Below are 23,410 nucleotides of genomic sequence, written 5' to 3' on the forward strand. Positions count from 1 at the left end.
CTTGCCCAATACCCAGCCTTTCCAGGCTTCCTTGGCCTCCATAGCTGAGGCTACTTAAGCCCACTTTCAGACTCGGCCATTTCCCAGGGTTAAGCAGCAGTCAAGTGTTCCAGCATACACTCCAAATCTCTGACACAGATGTACCTCTGGTCACTTCTGACCGTGAGCTCAGCATTGCACACAGGCCCTTCCATCACCCACGATTTAGTTTCCACCTCACATGCCAGTTCTGAGAATCAGGCTTCTCCCTTGTCCCTAGAACCTGAATTTCTGCGATGGAAATCTGATGCTGCCACTGTCTCTCTTTTTAAAAAATTCATTAAAATTTTTTTGTACTAAAATATACATAACCTAAAATTTACCATTTTGACCATTTTTAAGTGTACAGTAGAGTGGCACTAAGTACATTTACATTGTTGTGCAATCATCACTCCCATCCATTGCTAGAACCTATTCATCATCCCATACTTGAGCTCTGAGCCCATTAAACAACTCATTTATCATACCTTACCCCCAGTCCCTGGTAACCACTGTTCTGCTCTCTGGCCATTGGCATTGTCTCTCTCTCATTTTTTTTTTTTTTTTTTTTTGACACAGAGTCTCACTCTGTCACCCAGGCTGGAGTGCAGTGGCACAATCTTGGCTCACTGGAACCTACGTCTCCCAGGTTCAAGCAAGTCTCCTGCCTCAGCTCCTGAGTAGCTGAGATTATAGGCATATGCGACCACATCCAGCTAATTTTTGTATTTTTAGTAGAGATGGGGGTTGCTTTACATATACAGCCCTTTCACAAAATACCTGAGTATTAATTTATCCTTCAATCTTCATTGCTTTTTTCTGCTTGTCTTTCATAATTTTCCTACTATGTTGCTTTGACATCTGTGCTTCCAATACATTCTTTCCACCTTCAACCCCCTTTCCCCATATCTGGGGTCTATTTCCCTACCCTTGGATACAGTGTTCTATCTGCTGGACTATATTTCTCCGGACCTGTAGCCAACATTTCTCCCTACTCCCTCATTTCAGGACTTGGCTCTCCCAGCATGCTCCATCCCATTGCTCTTCCCTAGGCTATCTGGCTGCCCCGTGAAGCATGAGAACATTTCCCTTTAGTGCACAGTCACATGTAGACAAAGCTACTGGCTCTGCAACCTTTAGAAGTGCAAAAATCTCACTCCTTCTAAGAGGATATAGATAAATTCGGAATTATTAGCAGAGGACAATGAGAATTTGCAAAGCACTGCACAAGGAAAATAGTCAGCACTCTGGTCTATATAGTCAGCACTATTTTCTAACTCACTCAAAAATTGCAATGAGTTTTAATAGGCTGAAGTGTAAAATCTCATTTTATATGTAGGTTTAAAAAACTAATTTCAAAGTGATCAACAACATTTCCCCAGGCCCTTTACCTCAACATGTTAAATATAAATCTCTGACAACATTCTCAATAAGAGTGGCCCTGACTTTCTTTGGAAAACTCACTGACGGAGATCTAAGTACATCTCAAAGTGTCCTGTTGTTTCTGAGTTGGTTGAATTGTTAAAACCTAAGGTCCTATTTGGAAGAGACATTTCTTCTTCTAATACGCAGTATTATTCTCTGCTTCTATTCAAGTCTGAGTTCTTCTCAAGAACTGGTTTCTATACATTTTAATAGGAGGTATTTTTAGAGGTCAGTGAAATATCACTGTGAAATTGAAAAGAGTGACCTAATTCCTCATCTCCTTCCATTAGACGTGATACATATTAAACCTTATCTCCCATAGAAGAGACATGAGGTAGAATTAGATATTCATAATAACTCTGAATTCTCAAGCACTTCAGTTTCCCAGTGAACCTTTGAATATAGTGCAGCTTTTCTATTCAAAATAGCATTTGGGTCTTCTCTAATAGTCTAATACTCTTCGTCATGTGGTCAAGACTAAGGCAAGCAGGAACAGGGACTAGAGTCTCAGCGTCAGGCAGATGAGAGAGGAGATTAAAGCTGAAATGCAGTGTGCAAGGAAAATCAAGGAAGGTGAAGAGTGACTTCAGCTGTGCAGGAATCGAAGACAAAAATGATCAGATTCATACAAGAAGCAGAGGCAGAGAAAGCAATCGAGGGACAAATTGAAAGAATAAAATAAGTGATAGAACTGAGATTCAGTGTGGCTCAGAATTTCCTGGTTGGTTAGTATCTGTACCCATTGGGAAGGCCAAAGCCCACCTTGCTGCCTTCACCCATCAGGAGGTGACATTTTTGTTCTGGATGTCTGATGTCCGCTAACATATGCCAAACAGGACAAAAGATGCCTCAAATCATTTTTAGTTGTGTAAAGGACATTCAGTTTTTCTTTGAAAGACCTAGGTTCAAGTTCCAGTTCCACAACTTATCAGATGTGGATTCAGAGCAAATCACTGACCCTCTCTGAACCTGTTTCTTTTCTAAATAATAACAACAAAGCCCAGTTCTTAGTCCTTTTAGGCATCAAATGAGCTCAAGGGTCTTTGAGCATTAGGGAGGATTATACAGTAATTAAAGATCGATTTTTAAAAAAAGAAATAAATCTTGCAGGCTCTGAAAAGAAGAACTCAACTCTTTTTTTCTCAGGAGATGTCAGCTGCATAAAGAGAGCAAAGTCGGGAGAGTTTGTATTTTCCTGTACAGTGCTGTTCAAGTGTTCCATGGCATGTTTTTTCAGCTGCTAATAATGGAAATTCCTGCTGCCAAATATGTATTAATGATAACACCATTTAAACCCTTCCTGGCTGCCACTTTAGCACTAAGCCAGCACATTTGAGTTCCTCAAAGCCAGATGGTACACATTTTTCTGAAATTTAACTTTATGATGCCACTTCAATGGATCCTAGATTTTGTTTTCTATTTCTCCCCTAATCTGTCTTATATTATCACGGAAAAGAGAAGTACTTTTCAAAAAATAAACTTGATTTTCTAGAATAGTCTTAGATTTACAGAAAATGTGCAAGGACAGTTCTTATGCCCCACGCTCTGTCTCCTTTGTTGTTAGCATCTTACCTTAGTATGGCACATTTCCTGCGATTAATTCACCAATATCGACACATTATTATTAATTTCAGTTCATACGTTATTCAGATTTCCTCAGATTTCACCTAACATTCTTTTTCTATTCCGGGATCTCATCCAGGATGCCGCATGCTATTTAGTAGTTATGTCTTCTTAGGCTGGGACAGTTTCTCACTTTTTTCATTTTTGATGACCTTGACAATTTGGAGGCATCTTTTTGAACGTCCCGTCATTGGAAATTGTCTGCTGTTTTCCTCATGATTAATCTGAAGTTATAGGTTTGAAAGAGGAAGAACACAGAAGTAAAGTGACATTTTCCTCATGTCAAGGATTCATGCAATGAACATGACTTACCACTGTCATTGACTTTGGTCACCCAGCTGAGGTGGTGTTCAGAAGGTTTCTCCAAAGGAAAGATATTCTTTTATTTCGTTTTCACACTATGCTCTTCTGAAATCACTGTGTGCAGGCCACACCATCTCATCTCTTTGAAGGTAGAATATCCACATGAATTATTTGGAATCGTTCTGCATTTATTTTTTATTTTCTTTTTTACCCCATTTATTTCTTTATTTTTACCCCATTTATTTCTTTATTTATATCATTATGAGCTCATGGACATTTATTTGATACATTGAATTATATATAATCCCATACTACTTTATTTAATTTGTTGCTCAAATTGTTCCAGCATTGGCCATTGGGAGCCTTCAGTAAGCTCCTGTATTCCTTTTTAATACCTTCCTCATTGTGGGATTTTATTTGTTTTATTTTTGCTTTTGTATTTTGGACACTTCCTTACTTTCTTGCACTGTAAGATACTCCAGGCTTATCCTGAATAGGCCATTATGGTGTTGAGGTATGTACTTTCTATATTTAATTTGTTGAGAGTTTTTATCATGAAGGAATGTTAATTCTGTCAAATGCTTTTCCTGTTTTCATTAACATGATTATATGAATTTTGTCTTTCTTTCTGTTAGTGTGATGTATTGCATTTATTGATTCTTATATATTAAACCATTCTTGCATATCTGGAATGAATCCCACTTAATCATAGTTAATTATGTTTTAATTTTTAAATTTTAATGATCTCTTAAATTTATTATTACTTGTTTTATGGCCTCGCATAAAAATCTATATTAGAAATTTTTCCATGTGTACTTGAAAATAATATGCATTCTGCTGTTGGTGGGGCAGCCCCTCATACATGTCAATTAGATCAAGTTGATTGATACTGTTGTTTAAATCTTTCTAGCTGTTTTATCAGTTAATGAGAGAGGAGGATGTAAATCTCCAACTATAATGCCAACTATAACTCCAACTGTTTCTACTACCAATTCTGTCAGTTCTTGTTTTATGCATTTTGGGGCTTTATATAAATTAAGTACTATAAATTATACATTTATAATTGTTTCATCTTCTTGATGTATTGATCCCTTTATTGTTATTAAAAGTGTCTTTTTGTCTCTAGTAATATTTTTATCTGAACATCTATTTTGTCTGATATTAAGGCAGCAATTTCAGCTCTCTTTTAGTTACTGTTGCATAGTGTATCTCTCCAAAGTGTGTCCATTGTAAAACAAATCTGCTATAATTTATTTTTTTGTTTCTTCATTGTTGGTTATTTACGTTAAGCATTGTTTTGCAGACAGTTTTCCCTTCAGATGTTTAATTATTTTCTTAGAATAAGAAATTCATTTAATTATCATCCCTCAAACCAGAAATGTTTCAAAAAATTTTTTATAATTATACGGGCATAGTGATTATTCTTAGAAAACTATAAATTGGTGAAAATTATAATTATTTTGAAAAGAATTATACTATATGTTTTATATTTATAACACAGTTTAACATAATCCTCAAAACAATCTAGTAATATAGGTATTTTTATTTTTTATTATTTTTATTTTTTGAGATGGAGTTTCACTGTCACCCAGGTTTGAGTGCAGTGGTGCAATCTTGGTTCACTGCAACCTCCACCTCCCAGGTTCAAGCGATTCTCCTGCCTCAGCCTCCTGCATAGCTGGGATCACAGGTGTGCACCATTACACCCAGCTAATTTTTGTATTTTTAGTAGAGACAGGGTTTCACTATGTTGGCCAGGCTGGTCTTGAACTCCTGACCTCAGGTGATCTGCCCACCTTGGCATCCCAAAGTGCTGGGCTTACAGGTGTGAGCCTGTAATTTATTTTTATTTTTAAGGATAAATAACTTAAGGATTATAGAGATTAGGTAACTGGTTCAAATATACAAAACAAACACTAAAGGAAACAGCTAAAGTTTGAATTCAGTTCTGTTAGACTCCATCAGATAATACAAAGTTTTTCTTTACTTCCGTTTTCTTACTATATTGCTGTCCCCAGAACAAGCATTTTTTTCTCCTCATCTATCCCCACCCCTTTCTCTTTTTTTGAAATGGAGTCTTATTCTGTCACCCAGGCTGGAGTGCAGTGGCACGATCTCAGCTCACTGCAACCTCTGCCTCCCAAGTTCAAGTGATTCTCGTGCCTCAGCCTCCCAGGTAGCTGGGATCCCCACCCCTTTCCTTTGAGATACTTAGTGGTTCATAGTGTGAAAGGAAAGTAAACACTTTGACTATGACAAAAAGAAAAAAAGCTGAAAGCTGAGTCATGGAAGAAACTGTCTCCTTTTGTTCCTAAGCAGACAGCTACAGATAAAAGGTTAAATATCTCCACAGGTAGCTACTCTATGTTCACCTTATCTCAATTTAGTGAATATGACAAATATATAATTGACAATATATATTGTCGATATATAGACAAATATATAATTGACTATTCCACTACCTGCTCTTTATCTCTTGCAACATGTAGATTCAGCAATGTGACCATCCATCCCCTTCCTCTTTCCCTTCCTGCCCACTTTCCTCCTTTAAATACTGAAGCCCTCAAAATCATCTCTGGAAAAAGGCACAGATAATAGACTATTTCTGTGGGTCTGTGTTTTCTTCTGGTCCTGTCCTCAACGTTGGCAATGTAAACTTCTGAATTGATTTAGACCTGTCCCAGATACTTTTTGGTTTACAGTAGCAAGTTATTGGTCCCTCTCTGTCAGAGCCCAGGAACTGTGATGAACTCATTCGCAGTTGCTGATGCCCTCTATAAAAGTATTTCTATGAGTGGGAATCTCAGTACATAAGAATGCTATCTTATTGTTTTGGTGGAGGGTCAGGAAGAGAAATACGAGAGGAGGACTTGGGAGAGGGAAGTTATTTTTGTTGTTGCTCTTAAAGTGGTACATTGTGTGTGTGTGTGTGTGTGTGTGTGTGCATGTGTGTGTGTGTGTGTGTGTCTGTGTGAGAGGGAGAGAGAGATGGTGGTGGCCTATATTTTCTTAATTAGATCTAAAAATATTCAATCCTGTCTGTCTAGGCTAATAAGCAATATCTGCTTATATAGCATCCATCACATATCATTTCTCAACAGTTTTTAGGAGGAAAACCAAAACTGATGACAAAACATAGAAATAATTGGCAAGTAGACTGATGATAGTAAAATTCTTGTGTACTGAAGAATAATATAGGGAAGGCAAAGAGGACTTTTGTCTGAATGGGTATTAGTCTATTCATCTATGAATCTATCTACAGATATACATAAATATGCACATCTATGTATTACTCTTTCTATATACGTATTTGTGTAGATATAGATATGGCTTCTCTACTCTATGCCAAACTAGCAATTACTTTTTCAGCACAAAATACCTCACTCAACAATGATCCTCATCAACAAAATCAGATTTTGTTGCAACACCAAGAGTTCAAAAGCTATTCCACCTTTTGTATTCTGTGCCAATAGAAAGAAGCACACAAGAAGAAGACTGAGCTTTAAACTTAACAAATTTGAAGTGCTGGAGAATTTTATAAATGTCATAAGTGATTTTAGATATAAACAGTATTATTTCATGTTAATACTTTCCCAGAACCACTATCTTTTTTTGAGTCTTCAAAGTGATTTAATTTTGATCTTTTAGAAATGTTCTTTTCTCCTGGAAAAAAAAAAATTGTCATGGAAACAGTAGCAAATGTAAAAAGTGTGGGCATTTACAGTTTCCCAAACTGTTAGAATTCTCAAGTTCTCTCCCTGTTTTTTATGATGGTGGGGGACAAGGGCAGTGGTATGGAGGGAAGGAGTGTTTGCACCAAGAAGAATATCTAGAAGGGAGTTCCATACATTTCAGTCTGAATTTCACTGGGTATATGCCTTATAGGGAGAGACTAAGATATAGAAACAGAGAGAAGAGACCACTGGTGAGAAGATGAGGGCTTTCCTAAGATTCTTAATATAAATTTACAAATATATAAGTGAGTATGTGTGTGTACATATATGCTTTGCACACATATGTACTCGTGTTGTGTGCACATGTCTGTGCATGTGCATGTGTATGTATATGCATATACTTACATATATACATACATTATATACATATACACATATGCATACTTTTTTCCACTGAAATTGTTGAAACTCTTGAAAGTTGCACTTGAGTAATCAAAAGCAATGCTTATTATTTTCCATTCAAGACCAAGGAAATCATATTTACCATGGGTTTAGAAAAGTCTTTTCTCTCTTTCCCCTCCCTGGTACCCACCAGTCCTCACTCCTTTTGCACATGCTATTTGGTCACCGGCCATCCCGAGTGGCTCATCTAGACAGGGGTATGTGGCCAGGACAGATTAGGGGTCAAGATAAGGTGAACATTTGCTGTAAGGCAGTATCTTCCTCTCCTTCCTAACTTGGGGTCTTGTTTCTGGGCATGTGAAATGTATTGGTCCTTAGGCCGATTTCCCAAACACAACTGGAAAATGTGAATATGAATGCTTCTGTCCTTTAGCAAGATGCCTAGAGAGCTATCTGAGGGCCTAGAAAGTAAAACTGACCTCCCCAGGGAAAGTAGGCTCTCAATTCCTTTCTTAATTCTCCGTAGATTAGTAAAATATTAAGTGGAAATCTTCTAGACCAGCACCTTAATTTTGCAGATGAGAAAACTGGCCCCAGAGAGGTTCAGAGGCTCAAGGTCTCACAAGTGTTTATGCTTAACTGGGAAATGAATTTGTTTCTCTGGCCTGTCAGGCTAACATTCTTTCCACTCAGTGATGCCACCTCCTGCCTCCTGAAAGGATGCTAGCAGGACACTCTGATGAAAAGGACCTTATCTTTTTACATCTGCTGCTTAAAGTTTTTTTTAGCATCACACAATTTTATGAGTTATGTACATAAACAAATACTGTTACTATCGTCCTCTTTTTAGACATCAGAAAACCAAAGAGCTGAAACATAGCAACTCCCACAGAATCTCAAAAATGCACCCAGGCTGTGCTCTTCCTCACAGGACAAACGCTCAGGACAAGCTTCCGATGAGGAACGTGGCTGTCATAAGAACAGGACGCTACGATTCAGTCCCTTCCCACGCCTGGTCCTGGCTGCCCACTCACATCAAGCAAGGGCAAGGCAACCCTTCCGACAGCCTGACCCCCACCCCCAGATAAACCAACATGTGGATTGCCAAAGGCATTCATAGGCAATGGTGCTAAGACTGCTTGACGTTAACACCACGCTTTGATCATTCAGTCAAATCAAAAAGCATTTATTAAGCATCTGTGTGAGGCTCCCTGCTGGGGCTTCTCTTTATGTCCCTAGCATTCACACTTCCCTGCTTTTCTTCTGTGGCTCCTCATCCCTGCCCAAGAAAACTCCCCTATCCACAGGAATCTCACCGCTGGTGTTATCATGTCTTACCCAGAGTAGGATCCCGTTTTGGTTCCTCCAAGATGCTATTCAATGTCCATGATGGAACTTTGGGAATGGACCGGTTCCTACTCCATTGCAGAATCTATGCATCCGTCTCTGCTTCCCTAAGATTCTGTGTGAGGAGAACCTTAGTTATGAAATGGTGATGAAATTTCAGTCTGTTTTCTTTCAGAATGCAGAGTGAACATTTAGGAGGGTTTTTAGAAAAGCTGTTTGCAGCCAGTAATTGGAAACGTTGAAGTGTTTTTGTAAGACCAATGTCTCAGATTACAGGTTTATGATTTGCCTGAAAATAAATCATTTATTTTAGGCTTGGACTTTAAAAAGAAGAAAAATAAAAGCTTAGAATGATTTTCTTCAAGTTTTCTATGACATTTTTTACACCAGGAAGAGAGATGAGGGAAGGCAAGATGGAGGTTTTAGAGAGAACGGGGTTCCAACATTATTTCCCGTGGTTCATTTGTGAGACTACATTTTCCTAGGTGCATATGCTATTTCCATTGTATGACTCACATAGACAATTTGCTACATTTAAAAGTGTGCTAAATTCTTTCTGCAAAGCTTGGGTCAAATAAACACACTGTGTATACAGTTGGAAATTCTTCCTCATAGATCCAGCTCATGGTATGGATGTTGTATTTGTGTTCTTGTTGCCATGGCAACTAGAAAAGGGTTAAGCCAGGGCCTCAGAAAACCCAGAGGCTGTGCAGTAAAATATCATAAGTGTGTATATCCTTCCTAAAATATGTTTCTCAAATATGGATTAAGAAATCTTAAAGCCACTGTCTTAAAATTAATTTTTCATTTCTAGTATGCAGGTTATTGCCTAAAAAAGATATTCGCAAAACAATATCTTTTACCTCCTTTTCTCTCTAAATTGTCATATAATGACCATTTATCTCAAAAGACAGATTATGTAAATCCATGAGAAGTGCTTTGGTTTTTAGACATGGATGAGAGACATGCCAATGAGAATATGAATGAAGTTGTTTTCTGGCTGAAACAAACTGTCTTTTTTAGATCTCTTTTAAGTCCATTTATATAAGAGTAATAAAAAATTCTTCTCCATTTGTTTAAGAACTTACCAAATAAACTTGGGCAATGCTTAACAACACCAAGATGTTAAACATTCACCAGCTCTAAGAACTCAGACTCTTCTTTTTGATGGCTGATTGCCCTCAGGTCCCTGACTTCCCCGTTTAATTTTCTTATACACTTTACCCTGTGAGATAAATTTTAAGGGTTTATCCCCAAAATAACACTGGATACGAGTAGAGAATGCTTTTTTTTTTTTTTTTTTTTTAGACAGAGTCTTGCTCTGTCTCACCCAGGCTGGAGTGCAGTGGTGTGATCTTGGCTCACTGCAGCCTCCGCCTCCCGGGTTCAAGAAGTTCTCATGCTTCAGCCTCCCGAGTAGCTGGGATTATACGAGCCCACCACCACGCCCAACTAATTTTTGNCAACCTCAGCCTCCTGGGTTCAAGAAGTTCTCATGCTTCAGCCTCCCGAGTAGCTGGGATTATACGAGCCCACCACCACGCCCAACTAATTTTTGTATTTTAGTAGAGACGGGGTTTCACCATGTTGCCCAGGCTGGTCTCAAACTCCTGACCTCGTGATCCACCCACCTCGGCTCTGCAAAGTGCTGGGATTACAGGCGTGAGCCACCATGCCCAGCTGAGACTGCAATTCTTATGAGGTCCACAGCCATTGTAGCGTTGGATAAAGCAGCATATTACATCTCCAAGTGCAAAAGGAGGATGGGTAAAAAAAACTTCACTAAGTGCTTCCCTGTCCCACTGCCCATTTCATAAGGATACCAGAGAGCATATTAATACATCCCCTGGTCTATAATGCCTGGCTTAACTTTTAACCTTTAACACAGTACCTAAGTTTTCCATACCCTTTATTTATTTCAAAATATTTCTATGTAGGAAACATATTTTATAATGAAATAACAAATGATAAATCATAAATGGCTTTATGATTTTATAATAAAGATAAATTTATGGGAATATATTTAAATGTTTACTTCCAATCTTTGATATCATCTCATATTTAATATCTAAGAATAAAAAAAATTTTCAGGGTCAATATCCTGGCCCATCTTCTGCCATCTGGTGGACAAATGAGGAAGTAGTTAAATGATGCACCAGGAGTTGCCTTAGAGTCCGTAAGTGTATCAGTCAGCAAATGCTTGTGCGGGATTATTATTAATTATTATTATTTATCAAACAGTACACGTGGCATCATTTAAATATCGTGCTCCGCAAAGTAGCTACATTCAGCCTCTGTCCCCAGAAGAACTGTGAAATATTACATAATTGAAAGTTCCCTGACGATCTAGTTATTTTCAAGCAATCAGTTCAACACACAGTGCACGGCAAGGACTCCTTAAGACTACGAGTTTAGCATTTCGCTCACTTTAGCAGTAATTTGCTTTATAATGATATTCTGACCTCATGACACTCATGCTTTTCTAAGCAGCTCTAAAGAGAAAGAAAGGGGGGGAGAAAGAAAGAGATGGATGCAACTCTCTAATGTCTTACAAATCCCAAATGACATTTTAGGATCATAGTTAAAACCGTTTAAGAGTGTCTAAAAGGATCAAAATAACATCTCCATGAGGTATCTGCGTTTCAATCAAATTTATTATAGTTTACAGGGTATGGAGAGCAGAGAGGTAATAACAAACATCCTGACTGCCACAGATTTAAGGAAAGTGACAGCCTCCTCAAATTATCTTGAACAAAATGATGTTCCAGGCCTTTTGAATTGCCCTATGCATAGCCACATCTGAATTCCTATCTTCTTGCCAAAATCCACAGAAAAGAGGCAGCCATAAATCATGTAGGAAATCTACTGATTGTTATTAAACATCCTGTACATTTCATGAAATGTGGCTCTTTATGCTGATAGATTCTGGCTGAAGGCACTCAAGACCAAAGGACCATGCTGTTTTGTATTGAAAATGGCTATCGGCTTGGTCCATTGCCACATGTTCTTTGCTTTTAAATGGCCATTGAAATCTAAGGAAGGCCCTTCACAGTTTCCAGAATCACTACCCATAACATAAAGAGAGAAAAAAGCAGTGCTGTTGTGACCAATGCACTCTTAACTCGTTGGGGCTCTCAAAGGGGCTATGGAGCACAGAGAACTCCCACCTTACTTCCTGCTTCCACCACTCAGCACCCTCTTGGCCCAAATAACCCTTTGGCTTAAAGAGGAAAGGAAGGCTCCATCTTGAACATTGCTCATTATAATAATCAATGTGTATATTTTGGATGTGTACTGGACATGTGATGCTTTTCTAAACAAAATGAGAATTTATGTAGCCCCAAAATAGGCTACATAAATTACATCCTTTAAAAATGCATCCTGTAGGGTTTTTGTTTTCTTATTTTTTCTGTAGCTGCTTCTTTATTTCAACTTCCCCACACACATCCTTGACTGCTGTGGCAATGTGAAAGAAAGATCAATGCAATTTCACAATTGATTCCTACAAATTATTTCCCCACCAGAGTGTCCACGAGGGAGATCATGTAACATCTCCCCACAAGTGATGGGTTTGGAACCCATGGACAAGTAACTGGTGATCACCTGGAGCCAGTATGCGTTTCTTAATATTAGGTATGTCAGGCCAAACCCATTTTTTTCATTGAAATTGGTACTGTAGTACAAGTGCAGTGTATCTAGATGACAGCAACATTTCCCGAAAGTTGAAGGAGAAAAAAATGAATTGAATCCAAATGTACTGGATTTGGTTTAGATAGATAACAAAAGAGGGAAGTTTCCAGCAGAAAGCCGAACCATTCTGTTCTTTTTTTAAATTTTTAATTAATAACTTGAAAAAAATTATAAAAGGCATGTCTTTAGAAATTTGTCCAATAAACATTCAATTGAGGATGCTCTTGATGACAAGTCATGTGCTGAGAGATGAGGGTGGCAGCACAGGCAATGCAGACAGCCTGACCTTTGGGAGGTTACAGGCTCTGTAATTATGCTGATGTGAGATAGCAGGAAAAACTAGAGATTAGACAAGAGAATTGCAAGCAAAAGCCAGGCAAACATTTTTTAGGCTACATTTCTCAGAGATGTATGGGGTATTCTAAACTCAAGATCAAAAAATAGAAGAATCCAGCAACAGATGAAGAATTCTCTTCCAGATGAAGAAGCTATGGCTTTAGTAACTGCTTCATGAAAAAAACTTAATGGTTTGAGATGGCCGATATAGGGTGACATGGTGCTGTAGTTCCCCAAAAGACCAGTGCACTCTCGGGGTGCGTAATACAGACATATGGAGCCAGGGCAAATTGGCAACCACCCCTTTATATTTTGTGATGTTTCTACTGATCTCAGAGTGTTGTATCCTCCAGTGGACACTGCACATTAGTCGGGTCATAGACAAACTTCACAAAAGATCCGCTTCACAAAAGATCTGCTGAGATGATAATGGGCTAGACACTAGAAACTATTGACCAGCAAATGTTTATTGAGTGCCTACTTTGTTTCAGTCACTCATTTTGGTGCTGGGGATAAATGATGGCTACAACAGACAAGGTCCCTGTTCACATAAGGATGACTGTTTAATGACTAAACAAAAGATAAATACATAGTTGACATGATAACTTTATATACTGATCAAAGCTACTTTTAAAAACACCAAAATCCATGTCACATGAAGCACATTGAAAAGGACTAGAGATGTGATGTTTAGGAAGGGGAAAGATAAAAGGAACCCACAAATGTCTTATTGAAATATAAGAAGATTATTTCATCTAGGAGAGAGACCGAATATATTGTGTAAGGGCCTGATGAGTAGAACCATGGCCAGTGAGAGACAGAACTGACTCAACATAAAATAAAACTTTATGAATCTAGTTATCCCAAAGGAAATCAAGGCTACTTTAGAAGAAGATATGTTCTTCTTCAATCTACTCATCAAACCAGAAACTGCACAACCCTTTTGGTCAGGAGTTGTATGCCCACAGCTGGACAACCTCTGTGTCCCCCAGTACTTTGTAGGTGCCGCTAGTGGCTCTTCTCACTCAGCCCATGGAGATGTCATGTCTGTCTCCTCAGCCAGATGGTGAACCTCAGAAGAATGCTGGCTGTGAATACATATTGTGACTTTCCTCCTAGCACAGTACATGATACCAGCAGGCACTTAATAAATGTTCAAGGCTGGGCACAGTGGTTCATGCCTGTGATCCCAGCACTTTAGGAAGCAGAGGCAGGCGGACCACCTGAGGTCGGGAGTTCGAGAGCAGCTTGACCAACATGAAGAAACCCCGTCTCTACTAAAAATACAAAATTAGCTTGGCGTGGTGGTGCATACCTGTAGTCCCAACTACTCGTGAGGCTGAGGCAGGAGAATTGCTTGAACCCGGGATGCAGAGGTTGCAGTGAGTCAAGATTGCACCATTGCACCCCAGCCTGGGCAACAAGAGCCAGACTCCACCTCAAAAAATAAAAAAGAAACAAAATAAATGTTCAACAGAAGGAATTAAAGTATAAAATGAGTAGCATGATCAGAAGACTTTTAAGATGCTTACCATCATGTTGTTCTGTAAGTTGCATGTATTTCAGGGAGTGGATTATAAAAAATCTTAATTGCTTACTCGAAAATTTCAACTGGATATCCCTCAAATATCTAAAACCTAATAAATTAAAAAGTGTACCTCTTTCCCAAAATAATTGTTTCTCTTCTTATATTCAACATCTTATAAGGTGGCATTGTTATTCACTGAAACTAGAGATCTGGGCAAGATTCTGGTTGATTTTTTTCCCCCTTCTACTCCATTGCCTCTCTCTCTCTCTCTCTCTCCAATTCCTGAGCGGTTTCCTTATCTTTGCCTAAACCATCCTCTCCACACCCTACAGCCTTGGCTCAGGCTGTCATCATCTTTACTTGGTTTCATAATCAGGAATCATTCAGTCCCAAGTGACTAAATACTAACTCAAGCTTGCTCAAGCAAAAAGAAATATATGTGTGTGTGTAACTGTAAAGTCCGCTGGTAAACTGGTTTTAGACACAGAGGGATCTAGACTCTAGACTGTTAGAGACTCAAACAATATTAATATAGCTCTGTTTCCCTTTCCTTTTGTTCATTTTCCTCTAAGTATTGGCTTAATGATCAAGTTTTCTCCATGTAGAAGGAAAGATAGCTTCTGGAAGCCTCAAAGCTACATCCTTTTATCTAGAAGAAGAAAAAAGAATCCTACGTCCAGGTGTCCATGTGTGAAATTTCACTGGAGAAGCTTGATCAATACTACTTGGATTATGTGCCCACCTGAACCAGGGATGGGCACTGTAATGGGTCGAGTTTGGGTCATTTGTCCACCCCTGTGTGAGTGGGCCAGGTAATGAGAGACAGGTGATTCTCTTCCAAAAACAGATCCTAGACAAAAAACAATAGCTGTGCCGTACAGCCACGCTCTCCCACTAACTTCCTAATTGCCTTGTGCCTCCTACTTCTTCAGTATATGCTCTTCGTTGCCCAAAAAAAAAAAAAAAAAAAAAAAAAAAAAAAAAAAAAAAAAAAAAAAACTTCCTAAATGGCAATTCTAATTCTCTGTCTTCCCTCCTGAAAACCCTGAAGTGGCTCCTACTGGCCTGTAAAATAAAGACAAACTTCATTAGATTCTCACTCCTGCCTACCTCTGATGTATTTCTCCCTAGACTGCTTTCCTGGCCAAAGCTCCAGCCATTCTCAACTGCTTGCAATTTCTCAAACATACAAGATTATTTTGTGCCTTCAGTCTTTACTCACAGTGTTCCTCTTCCTTTCCTCCCACTAATCCCACAATCCCATTAATTTCTACCCAAGAGTTTGCCCAAGAAGCATCTCCCCCCAACCCCACCCCCAGGGAAGCCTTTCCAGCCCTCCCTCAGGTAGGATTTATCCATGTGTACCCTGTACACACCTCTGTCTCTTTAGCTCATGCATTTGTTTATATGCCTGTCCCTATCTAATAACCTGTCAGCTCTTAGAGGACAGAGATCAAGGCTCATTCATCCTTGCATTTCTGGTAATTACCTGCAGATAATAGGCACCTAATGAATCCTTTTGAGAGAGAATAAAAGAGAGGAAGGGAGAAAAGAATAAAAGGAGGAAAGAAGAGGAAGAGATTTCCCAGGGCTTTCTTTTCTTTCCAGATAATAAATACATTTGCAAATAATATTTCGAGCAAAAGCTTTGGCCTTTGTTATCTAAATCAAGCAATGAGTAATAGTGAGAATTTCAGGTCCAGTCACTGTGAAAGGTAGATGCAGGGAACATGGGAAGAGGGGACAAAAAAGTGACCTTTTATGGCATGGGCCAAGGCAGAGCAGTCGCATATCCCACCCAAACAGGGCAGCCATGGCATGTTGCTGCATATGGCACTTCGCCAGCCTGTGACCCAGCTGGCAAAGTGCCATATGCAGCAACATGCCATGGCCGCCCTGTTTCTGGCTTGTTTCTGACTGGGCAGTCATGTGGAGAAATGAAAATGAATAGAGAAATTTAAAAGGTGGCCTAATTCTCTGCTGAAGGCATTTCCAGTCATAGGTCTGAGTGCATTTTAATTATACCTGGACACAGGGCCCCCACTCAGACGTAACTGCAGTCCCGAATGGACTATCCCTGTGGCTGTAAAGAGTTGTCTGAGCTTGTGCTTTTCTCAAGAGCCTGACATCACACTGATCATTAAGCAACTGTGCAGAGGAGCAGCTGGGTGTTTCCATAGCAACCTGCACTGGGTTGCCTGCAGAGCTTGGTAACAAGAGCATTTTATTATGGGTCATTAAGGGCAAAAGGCTTGATTTACATTATTTCCTGTAAAATCCTATTATTTCAGGTGTTACATTCCACCTCCATCTATGCTACTCTTCTAGAAAAAAAATCATAAATGTGGGTTATTAGGTGGAGAAACCGTAAGAGGCCTCAGGTAAACACAGCCACACAGTGATCTATAGATAAGAAAAGTATTTTGCCAAAGGGATGTGTGGTCCAGAGGTACCTAGTGTTCGCTGAGGCCAGAGAATTCTTGCTGTGTCTGTTCCTTTTGCCTGGGTCATGTTTTTGACTGGCATTGATGAGGGTTCTTGGATTCTGTGTTCTGCTATATAAGTATCGCCAAATCTGTCTTGACTCTTCCTTAGCCACATCAGCTGCTGTCTCAGGTGTCTTATATTCCAGAGTGGCCAAACGCAGCAAATGGTAGCCCCATCAGTGCTTAAGCACATAAAGCTCTAGAAGGCCGTGAGCCTCTCTCTCCTCTTATCTGTACTTGGGAGCAGGGAGATTAAGCATTCAACTCTAGTTAGTGTCTTTCTGGTAGCCCAGGAACCTCACCAGCACTGCATGTGGACCTGGAGCAGATGGACAGTGATTGCTTTTGAAGTGTGATAGTATTAAGTTTAGCTGGGGAAGGGATTCTGGAAGGTCATTGACCCACAGCTCCATCTGCTATCTATGATTAAATATATCAATCTACACAGGCCATACCAAGAATGCTGTAGAATGTGCTCAAGCTTCCAAACCCACATGACCCGACGATAGTTAACTTAGGCCTTTCTGAATGCTCACAAGTACTTCATGATTAAGAAGATTCTGGGGGTCTTGCCCGCCAGGATGAGAGCTGAGAACTAGAGACAAGCAGCAGTGAGGTATAATTCTTAAGTTTTCTGAGTTAATTTAGTACTGTAAGGAATACGTGAAAAGCTTTCCTGCTCAGAAAAAGCATTTCCCTAAAGGGTAGAACAATGGGTATGTCATTGAATTAGTTCACGATTTCACTGGCATTTCACATCATCTTCCAAGGATGTGGTGATGGATTTCAGATGACCCAAAGCAGAGCAGTGGCCAGCAAGTGGGTGATTATTCATCCTCTGCTTATAAAGAGGATGCTACTGAATTACAGGCATTTTTTTTTTGAGATGGAGTCTCATTCTGTAGCCCAGGCTGGAGTGCAGTGGCGCAATCTCAGCTCACTACAACCTCTGCCTCCTGGGTCCGGTTCAAGCAATTCTCCTACCTCAGCCTTCTAAGTAGCTGGGATTACAGGCACGAGCCACCATGCCCAGCTAACAGGCTATTTTTTAACAGAAGACTCCCTCCTCTTAATATTCACCAGAAATGTTAGAGCTAGAAAAAGTAGACTTTTGTGTCAAATTTCAATCTTTGAACTATATTTAAAGCATCCCTAATATGAACAGTGCAATCTCTTCTATTTGGGCTGAGTGACCCAAGGCAGAAGGCGGGTGGATTAAGACAATGTGAAGAATGTTCTTGGGTGTATTTCCTGGTGAGACAGAAGGACCAGAAAGGTGAGAACAGTTCAGATTCCTGCTGAGCAGCATAAGGCACCAACACATAGGACCTCCAGTGTACCTTCAAGTCCAGAAAGTATGACTTGAGGGTTAGAACAAAGAGATTATTTTACAACTTGCTTTCCTTGTCCCACCAAAGGGTTTAGGCTAGATCAGATTTGGAAAATGAGGTAGATATACACTCTCCAGTATGTCAACGCCTACAGAACCGAGGTGAATATGAGTTTTAACTGATAGTTTTATATCAGCAGTTACCTCTAGCTAAAAGGGTTGCAGCTACATGATGTGTTAAACTTCCCTTTAGAATGACTGCAATTTAAGAAGTCCCCTATTTCAGGAGGAGAATCTTCCAGCTATGTAAATCAGTGAGTATACATATGATATTTTAGAGTGAAAGGGGGCAGTTTTACTGGCAACTCCCCACAGCTGGATTAAAAGATGGAATTTAATTTAATTTAGATTATTGTCCTAAACCCCCTCCTTCAGCTCTGATATGTTTACAGTTAACTCTCATAAAGCATTTAAAAATGAAGAACTGTTTTTCTTGTATAAAGATAGTTGAATAGGAATGGTATTTACACATAAAAATAATGCTTTGCAACCTATGTTTGAAATTTCCTCTACAATTCATTAAGATAATTTGTTTGGTATAAAATTTAAGATAAAATTTGTATGTTTAAATTTTGTGAACAGAACATATACAGAGCAGACTTAAGGAATGAAAACATACTAGACACAATAATGACCAAAAAAGAGATACAAAATTTAAAATAGAACCCAATTTGATAAAATGGAAAGGTTCTAAAATTGTAGTGGTGTTAGTTACCTCTGAATGTGCCCTTCCCTTGTATACTTCTGGGTTCTAAATAGAAATAATTAACAATGATCTGTATTACCAAAAATAACAGTGAATTAATATTAGAATGGCTTGAGCAAGATGAACTAATTTAAGGAATGAATTTATTATATCTTAAACCATTAAAAATTAAAATCATCCTGTTCTGAATGAAAGATCCAACCTGCCTATGCACATGTCTAAGAGAAGATTCCTCTTTCATATTATTTCTCTTCTTAATAGCTGTGAAGAAAAATGTTACAACTTTTTCAGGTCTATCTCTCTTCAGTTCCTGAAGAAATCATTACCTTGCCATTTAGCATTGGGCCTACGAAAAACCAAAAAGCATTGTTGAAAATGAAAGGTTTTGTTATTTATTTCAATACTTTGGCATAGTCCAAACAGTTACTTGAATGATTTCTTTTCTTTCTTTAAAAAAGAAAAGTCATATCTATTTATGAGAGGAAATTTAAACTAATACTGACTCCTGGTTTGACATTTCTGATTCCATACCTCTTGCTAATATATGTGACCACATAGTATATTAACATAGTGACATTACACTTCCTCAGTGTGAGACCTTTTATTTTTTGATTGGATGAAATGGTCAAAGATGTCAAAACAGTCCCCTTATAAGGTATCTATATAGGCTAATTGGGAGTCAGCAATGGTCAGGCCTGGAGACCATTGAAGTTACAGCAATTTCCAGGGCTGATTAACAAAGAGATCTATAGTTAAAATTTCATAGACTATCGAAGCAGAATAATAGCTTTTCATTGTGTATGCCTGAGTCTCAGGAGTTTTAAGGGCCTCACAAATGCCACCTAATGATTTTCTGCAGCATCTTGGTAGGATAGTAGGAGGCTTGCGTACTGACTATGAAGCACAGTATGCAATGGGCTACTAATACATTGTAGTGCGTGTGGTATTTATGTTAGTAATACATTAAGCCACACTCTTTTTAACTTAATTTTTAGGGACTTTAGGAACACAACACAGGCTGATCATACTCATTAGTCAAAGTCATGCTATTAGCATCAATCTGAGAAAGGTCCTTGATTTGTTTTAATACTTTTCAATTCATCTGCCATTTCTCATCCTATTCCTTTCCCTCTTCTACTGGAAAAGTATGTGAAAGTGTGTCCCATCCTTCCAAGTCCACCATATGTAAATGAGTGCATCATGAGCCAGCAATTTTGCCCCTGGAAGCAGACCCCAGAGAAAAGCTAGTACAGATTCACAAGAAACTGTGCTTGTGTTTCTTTTTCACAGAATTGTTTGCAGAACTATAATAAGATGGAAGCCACATGTGTCCATCACCAAGTGAAGAGATGCATAAATTATGGCTTATACACATGGCAGAATACTATGTAACATTTGGAGGTAAGGAATTAAAATCTCATATAGTAGCATGAAAAATGCATGAAACAGAATGAGATCTAGAACACGATGTCATTTATGTAAAACTTTCAAGCCATACACATAAAACAAGGCTAAGTATTTCTCAAGATACATGATTATTTCTCGTTTTTCAAGGAACAAATGGATGTACTTGACTAAGAATGAAGAGAAGGGCAAAGAAAAAGAATAAATGTAAGAGAAGGGAAAGTGGAGTGGTCAATGGAAACAATTCAACTACATACCACACAACACAAAGTATGTTACATTCATTCTCTTATTTCAAACACATCAAAAACCTGTGAGGGAGATACTATTATTTCCTCTACTGTTAGTCGAGGCAAAAAAAGACTTGAAAAAGCTAAATATTATCCAAAGTTTCACTGCTAGAAAGTGGCAGAGCCAATTCACACACGTAGGAAGTCTGGACCAACTCACCATGCAGTCATAAAATCTTCCTCTCTGGAGAGCTGTACTAAGGTAAAGTTGAGGTTATTCATTAGGAATTTCCCCATAGCAAGTTTTCTGTTACAACTCTATGTCAGCTATCAACTAACTGTTAATGATTTTTGTTTCCCAAGTATCTAGATTCCAGGAAGTATTAAAAGTAGAAGACACAGCTGGGCACGGTGGCTCACACCTGTAATCCCAGCACTTTGGGAGGCCAAGGTGGGCAGATCACCTGAGGTTGGGAGTTCGAAACCAGGCTGACCATCTTGGAGAAACCCCATCTCTACTAAAAATACAAAATTAGCTGGGCATGGTAGCGTGTACCTATAATCCCACCTACTCGGGAGGCTGAGGCAGGAGAATCAAGTGAACCCAGGAGGCGGAGGTTGAGGTGAGCTGAGATGGCGCCATTGCACTCCAGCATGAGCACCAAGAGCGAAACTCCGTCTCAACAAAAAAAAAGTAGAAGACACAAATACAAACAACATTAATATATTCACCTTCCTAGAAACATACATTTGTGTCTGATCTATACCTTCGTGTTTCATTAATTTGATTAGCGTGAGTTGATATCTAAGAAACAAATAAGGCTAAATGCACTTCAAAATTTAATTTCTTGATGTGGAAAAGTGAAAAAGTTTCACAGTGTGGTGGCTCATCTGCCTTCACTGAATTTGAAAACCTGACTTGACCCTATGTATTATTTCTTTTTAAACTGTAGATTTTTCTCAGTAGATTATTAAGCTTCTGAGAGTATGTGTTGTGTTTCTTATTAATATAAAATATAGTATAGTTGAACTTTAAAATATTAAAGAAAAGTGTTAATTAACTGTAACAATCCATTGAATTTTCCTCCTAGAAGTTTTATGTGATATGTCTAGGCTGCTAGAGATTAAATTTAACAGGGATAAAATCTCTTGGCTATAAATCTAAGTAAATATAATTTTTTAAAAAAAGTCCATAAAGCCAGGCCATATACCTGTCATTGAGTTGAGGCTCTACTTGCTCTATAACTGCTTCATGGAATTGTCTTGTGAGAGCTCCAGCAAAGATGGCACAAAGGTTGCTTCTGATCAGTGAAGGAAACCAAGACAAAGGTGAATGGATCATTGCACTGGCATCACTAAGTAATTATAAATGCTTGAGATTTTCACTATTCTATTAAATATTTTCAGCATGTAATCCAAAAAGAGAAGTGAAAAGTTCAATTAGGAAGCCATGACAAAAAGTATTGTCTGTTGATAATCTCATATGAATCCTCAAAAGCTAGAATAAAAAATTGAGGGTGGAGTGGGAAGGCAGATGAAATTGGTCTTAGATAAGCTTTAATATTCATGGTTCCAGAAATAGAAAAGGAATTGAATAGTAATAGTGGAAGGCAAATTTAATACTTTCTCTCAGATATTTAGTAGTATCTATTACAAAAATCTTTTTATTTCCACTAAGAAGAATATAATTAAATGATTCTACATGGACTCCATTTCTTTATGTAAAGCAATGGTTCTTTGTGTTTTGGGGTTATAAATGTCTTTTAAAATTTCATGAAAGTTAAAGACTATCTTTTTGAAAAATGCACATTCATGTATCATTTTGCATAAAATTTCAGGGGTTCATAAATCCAAAACCCAAGAACCTAGATTAAAAAGATCAAACTTATAGAGGGTATAGCAACTCAATCTACATTTCCCTCACCAATTCTTTTAAATTTTTTAAAGTTTTCTAAGAAACGCCTTGACATTTACCATTTTTGCAGGTGTTCACAGATTACCCAGAAAGAAAATCAACCATCCTAATTCCAGCAAAGCCCAATTTTGACATAATTAGATTTTGTTTATTTAATTGGAGCTGCCATTGAATTCTGCAAATTGCACACATCATAATGACACTTCCAGGAACTAGTGCCAAAGGACACAAAAAATATCTGGTTACCAAGGAGAGCTCTAGTGATGCCTTGTACTTGTGGAAGGAAGGCAATATTAATCAGTAGCTGTACAAAACTAATAGCAGACAACTAAGTAAATCTGTAGGAGTATTCCAGTGGTGTAGCTGACACTCAATTAAAATATTCTTGTCTAACCCCCATGACAGGTACATTATTAAGGTTTAATGCAATCATATTTTGGCAGCAAATAGAAATGTTATTTCCCAGGTGCACTGAATCAAATTGAGAACATTTGTTAAGTGATGAGATCAGTTCTTTGTCTTAGGATGATCTAATGAGAAGCATTTATCCATTAGGAAAGGCTTTAGATTTCAAAGCTATATGTGCTACTTACCTGCATGTTCATCTCCGTTCTTCAGTGTCCTCAAAACAGGGGTGCAACAGAGATCTAAGATATCGTTAAGAATCTGTTCATCTAGCTCGGTCATGCCTAATGAAGGATGCCATTTTCTACTTTCAGTTTTTTTTTTTAAGTTGCTCCTGTGTGGATGATGTTATTTAAAGCAACATAACAAATTCAAGCTAGATAATGAGAAGTCAGGAGGTATTACGAGGATCCCTGAAACAGGAAAGCAGAAAGACTGGGTTTGATGCCTGGCCCTATCACTGAATAGCTGTGTCAACCTGCATAGTCTCTGTGGGCTTTAATCTCCTCACATATAAAGTGGAGGTAA

Source organism: Cebus imitator, unplaced genomic scaffold, assembly GCF_001604975.1.
Source record: "Cebus imitator isolate Cc_AM_T3 unplaced genomic scaffold, Cebus_imitator-1.0 Scaffold96, whole genome shotgun sequence".
In the NCBI taxonomy this organism is placed as follows: domain Eukaryota; kingdom Metazoa; phylum Chordata; class Mammalia; order Primates; family Cebidae; genus Cebus; species Cebus imitator.